The 6,037-nt window shown below is 33.6% G+C and overlaps 1 non-coding gene across 1 annotated transcript; it reads right to left on the bottom strand.

Moving 5' to 3' along the window:
- Positions 1 to 236: 236 nt before the first annotated feature.
- On the bottom strand, positions 237 to 343 carry LOC112423561 (U6 spliceosomal RNA). Its single transcript, XR_003014032.1, has one exon. It is a non-coding gene; the product is annotated as a U6 spliceosomal RNA (small nuclear RNA).
- Between the last annotated feature and the right edge of the window lie 5,694 nt (positions 344 to 6,037).

The raw sequence follows: 6,037 nt of genomic DNA, 5'->3' as shown, positions 1-6,037 counted from the left end.
TTCCTCCATACCTTCATTTTGAGCCTATGTGTGTCATTGCATGTGAGATGGGTCTTTTAAAGACAGCATACCAGTGGGTCTTGGATCTTTTTTTAGCTTGCCACTCTGTGTCTTTTAATTTGGGCATTTAGCCCATTTAAATTTAAGGTTAGTATTTATATGTGTGGATTTTATCCTGTCATCATGATGTTAGCTGGTTATTTTGCAGACTTGTTTATGTAGTTGCTTTATAGTGTAAAAATATGGAATATTTCACAAATTTGTGTGTCCTCCTTGCACAGTAGCCATGCTAATCTTCTCCATATTGTTCTAAACTTAGTATACATGCTGCCGAAGCAAGCACTAGATAATATGCTTCATGGTGAAAGACTGAATGCTTCCCGTAAGATTGAGAACAAAGCAAGGATGTCTACTCTCACTACTATTCAGCATCATAGTGGAAATCTTAGCCAGTTCAATAAGGCAAGAAATCAAAAGAGATAAAGATTAAAGAGGAAAAAATACAACTGTTCCTATTTGCAGATGACATTGTGGTTTACATAAAAAACCTGGAAGAATAAAAAACAAAACAAAACAATTCAGAACTCCTTAAAAAATGAGCGATTTTAGGAGAGGTTAAGAATACATTGATGAAATAGAAAGTCAATCATGTTTCTACATATTAGCAATGAACATTTGTAAGCTGAAATTTAAAAACTACCATTTCTATATACTCTAAAAAAAATGAAATACATTCCCCAAGTTACCATGATTCAACTTACAATTTTCTGACTATATTACAGGCTTGTTAGGATGTGACTCCATCATAAGTTGAGGAGCTCCTTAAAACTTATAATGGGATTATGGTTTATATTGAATGTGTATCACTTTTGCACCATCATAAAGTCAAAAGTTTGCAAGTTGAAACATCATAAATCAGGGGCAATTGTGTTCCTAACATTAAAGGCATTTTCAATTTATGATGCTTTTTACTTATGATGGGTTCATTAGGATGCAACTCCATCATAAGTCAAGAAGCAGCTGTACTTATGTGTAAATCACACAAAACCTGTACACAAATGTTTAGAACAGCTCTATTCATAATCACAAAAAACTGCAAACAACCCAAATGCCCTTTAAAAGGGATTAAAAAAACAGTGTTACAGCCATACAATGGAATATTATTCAGCAATAAAAAGGAATGCACTATTGATAAAATAAACAGCTATATGACTCTAAAAGGCTGAGTAAAAGAATCCAGTCTTAAAGGTAACAATCTATATGATTCCATTTTATATGACATCCTCTAAAAGACAAAATGATAGTGATAGAGAATAGATCAGTGGGTGCCAGGGGTTAGAGGTAGCGGCACGGAGTGGCTACAAAGAGATTTCGTGAGTGAGTCTTTTGGCTAATGTAAATGTTCTTTATCCAGATATTGGTGGTGGTCACATGAATTAAAACGTGTTAAAAGTCATAGAAATACATGTCCCCCACAAAAAAAAAAAAAAAAATCCATTTGACTGTATGTTAATCTAAAAAATAAAATTTGAAAAAGAAAAGATTAAACAAGAGGATTCTGGGAAGATGACAGAGTAGAAAGCACCATAAATACGTTTCCCCAAGAAGACAATAATTGCACTAGCAAACTCTGTGTGATGTAACTATTTTGGAACTGTAGAGTTTATTGAAGGCTTTTAACTTCCAGCGGAAGGCATGGGTGGTAAACTGTGGTTAATTTCAGCTCTTAGCACAGTAGTAGCTACCCACTCTCAGCCTTGTGGCAGTCATCTGTGCATTTTCCCTGGAACAACCTGTACATAGCTTGCCGTGCCCGGGATACGCATAAGAACTCAGCCCTCCAAATACCGAGGATCTGTGCTCAGATTGCTGATTGCTATTTCTGATCATAGAAACACAAAGAGGTGGGACGCCACGGTTGTTGCACCTTCCCACATTGTTGCAAGAGCCTCCCCCCTAGCTAAAATGACTTCCAGGAGATTTGAAGTGCTGGCACCCGTTTTTTCTCCCTTCATTTTTCTCTTTTTCCTCTTTTTAGAGCCAGCCACTAAAGACTAAGATATTCAGGCCGGGTGCAGTAGCTAACACATGCAATCTCAGCATTTTGTGAGGCCATGGCAGGAGGATCACTTGATTCCAGAAGCTCAAGACCAACCTGGGCAACATAGTGAGACCCCCATCTCTACGGAAAAAAAAAGAAAGATTCACAAGCAACTATGTATATGAGAGAGATTAGAAAGTGACTGTACATGACCAGGGAAAGGTGCAGGCTCACAAAAGGCTTGGGAAGGTCTTAAGTTTACACCTCAGGCTGATCCTTGGCACAGAGACAGAATACAACAATTAACAAAGAAAAAAAAATAGCAAAAATAACGAATCCTCAGAAAGGAGGGGAATTGGATTTCCAGAATTACCACATTACTAGATTCAAATGTCTGGATTTCAACAACAAAACTGACAAAGTATACAAAAAGAGAGTAAAGTGTGACCTATTCAAAGGGGAAAAAATAAGTCAATGAAAACTGTCCCTGAAAAAGAGCAAATGACAGACTACTAGACAACTACTTTAAAATAGCTATCTTAAAGATGCTCAAAGAACTAAAGGAAGATATGGAGAAAGTCAAGAAAACAATGTGTGAATGAAATGGGAATGTCAATCAAGAGACAGAAAGCTGAAAAAGAAACCAAAAGAAATTGTGGAATGGAAAAATATAATCACTGAAATTAAAAAATTCACTAGAGGACTTCAAAGGCAAATTTCAGAAGGCAGAAGAAAGAACCAGTTAACTCGAAGATAGGGCAATGGAAATTATTCAGTCTTGAGGAACAGACAGAAAGGAGATTGAATAAGATTGCATAGAACCTAAGGGACCTGTAAGACACGATCAAATGGACCAACATATACATTGTGGGATTTCCAGGAGAAGAGAGACAAAAAAGGTAGAGAATATTTGAACAGTTAATGGAAGAAAAACTCCCCAAATTTGCTGAAGGGCATGAATATAAATATCCAAGAAGCTCAACAAACTCCAAGTAAGATGACCTCAAAGACACCCTCACTGAGACACATTATAATCAAACTTTTGAAAGACAAAGACAAGAGAATCTTAAAAGCAACAAGAGAGAAGTGATTCATCAGATACAAGGAATCCTCAGTAATAATATGAGCAGATTTTTCATCAGAAACTTGGAGGCCAGAAGGAAGTGGGCTAATAGAGTCAAGGTGCTAAATGAAAAAAAAAAAAGTCAACCAAGAATCCTATATTCAGCAAAACTATCCTTCAAAAGTGAGGCTGAAAGTAAGATGGTCCCAAATAAGCAGAAACTGAGGGAGTTTGTTACCACTAGACCTGCCCTGCAAGAAATGCTCAAGAGAGTTTTGCGGGGTAAAATGAAAGAACACTAGCAGCAAGTTAATTCTCTACGAAGAAATATAGATCTCAATAAAAGTACATACATGGGCAATTATAAAAGATAATATTATTCTAACAATTTGTAATTCCACATTTTCTCTCATGATTTCGGAGATTAATACCTTTTAAAAAATAGTCTGAAAAGCGAGTGTTACTATAATTTAGCTTTATAAGTCCACAATTTATTTTCTTCACAACCTAAGACACTAAGCATTTAAAATAATTGTTTGTTTGTGTTTTGGACACAAAATGTACAAAGTTGTAATTTGTAACATCAGTAACCAAAAGAGGCAAGGATAGAGCTATTAAAGGAGTAGAAAGTCAATAAAAACATAAATTCACTTCAGAGTGTTATAACTTTAGGATACTGAATGTAATCCCCATGGTATCCACAAAGAAAATATTTATAGAATATATACAAAAGGAATTTAAACATTTCAGTACAAAGAAGCAAATAAACACAAAAGAAGACAGTAATGCAGGAAATGAAGAGTAAGAAATTTTTGGTTTCTATAAGGCATATAGACAAAAGTATCGAAATGAGAGAAGTAAGTCCCTCCTTATCAGTAATTACTTTAAATGTGAATGGATTAAACCCTCCAATAAAAAGACAGATTAGCAGAATGAATTTTCAAAGTCCAACTATATGCTTTCCACAAAAGACTCACATTATATCCAAAAATACAAATATAATGAAAGTGAAAAGATTAAAAAATATTTTATGCAAATAAAGAAAAGAGAGCAAGGGTAACTAATACTAACATCAGACACAATCAACTTTAAATCAACAAAAGGTTATAAGAGACAGTACTACAATAGTAGTTGGATACTTTAATATTACATTCTTAATAATGTATAGAAAAACAGACAAAAGGTAAACAAGAAAACAGAGGACTTAATGCAATAAACCAAGTAGCTCTAACAGACATACAGAAGACTCTACCCAACAACAATAGCATACACATCCTTCTCAAGAGCACATGGAATATTTTCCAGGATAGGCTATATGTTAGGACACAGATTAAGTTTTATATGATTCAAATAGATAAACATCACAAAATGTAGCTTCTTGGACCACAATAAGGTAAAGTTAGAAATCAATAGCAAAAGTAAAACTGAAATAATCACAACTTTCTGGAAATTAATAATTTTCAACAACCAATGGATCAAAGAAGAAATTACAAGGGAAATGAGAAAATACTGAAAGATGAATGAAAATAAATACACACTATATCAAAACTTTTGGAACTCAGCAAAAGCAATGATCAGGAAAAAAATTTACAGATAAAAATGCTTACATTTAAAAACAAAACAGATCTCAAGTCAACAACCTAATTTCACAACTTACAGAAATACAAAAAGAGTAACAAAATAAAACTAAAGGTAGCAGAAAGAAGGAAATACTAAAGACTAGAGTAGAGATAAATGAAATAGATAATCGAAAACCAATAGAGAAAGTCAATAAAATCTTTAGCTAGATGGACCAAGAAGAAAAGAGAGAAGACTCAAAATATTAAAATCAGAAATGAAAGTTACTACCAATTCCATAAAAATAAAAAGTATTGTAAAAGAGTACTATCTTAAAAATTGGATAAGCTGGATCAAATGGGAAAACTCCTAGAAATACAAAATCTACCAAGACTAAATCATGAAGAAATATAAAATCTGAATAGACCTATAACTAGTAAAGAGATTGAATCAGTAATCAAAAATCTCCTGACAAAGAAAACTCTTGGAGCTAATGGCTTCACTGGTGAATTTTACCAAACGATTAAAAACTAACAATTATTCTCAACCGATTCCAAAAATTGAAGAGGAGGCAATACTCCCTAACTCATTCTATGAGGCCAAAATTACCCTGACATCAAAGCCAAAGATACTACAAGAAAAATACAGATCATATCTCTTATGAGCACTGATGCAAAAATCCTCAACAAAATACTAGCAAACCAAATGCAACAGCTTATTAAAAGGTTTCCACATTATAATCAAGTGTGATTTATCCCTGAAATGCAAAGATGGTTGAACATATGAAAATTAATGAATATAATACACCACATTAACCCTTTTCCCATTTGCCCTGAGAATATTCACTGGTAGGCTTGCAACTGTAGCATTTATCCCAAGACAACTTTGCCACAAAATATATCACTTTTATTATAATTTTTATATCACTCTAATATATCAAAAGATGTCATACTATTTATAGCATTCTGTTTTTAGTAGTGATATTTCCATTTACAAAATATAATAATTCTTAATCACTGAAAACGTCAAATCCTATAAAACATAGCATTCCTATGTATGATCATTCTCGAATGTTTCTTGCCTGAAGATTCATTTGATAAATCCAATTTTTCCCAAATAATAGATGATTCTAATGATTCAGACTATTCAGATATTATTTCTGTTTAGAGATAACTCCAGGAACAGCTTTTATATTTTGTTTTCACATTAAAAATCAGTCATATTTGCTTCAGCCTCAAAGAGAGTGTTTATGTATAATTAAACAAGTGCTGGCAGCTCACTGCACTTTTTTTCTGAATGGGAAACGGGTTAACAGAATGAAAGGGAAAAGCCACACGATTGTCTCAATTGATACAGAAATAGCATTTGATGGATTT

This window comes from Macaca nemestrina, chromosome X (genome assembly GCF_043159975.1).
Source record: "Macaca nemestrina isolate mMacNem1 chromosome X, mMacNem.hap1, whole genome shotgun sequence".
NCBI lineage: Eukaryota > Metazoa > Chordata > Mammalia > Primates > Cercopithecidae > Macaca > Macaca nemestrina.
This window is presented reverse-complemented; position numbering and strand designations above follow the sequence as displayed.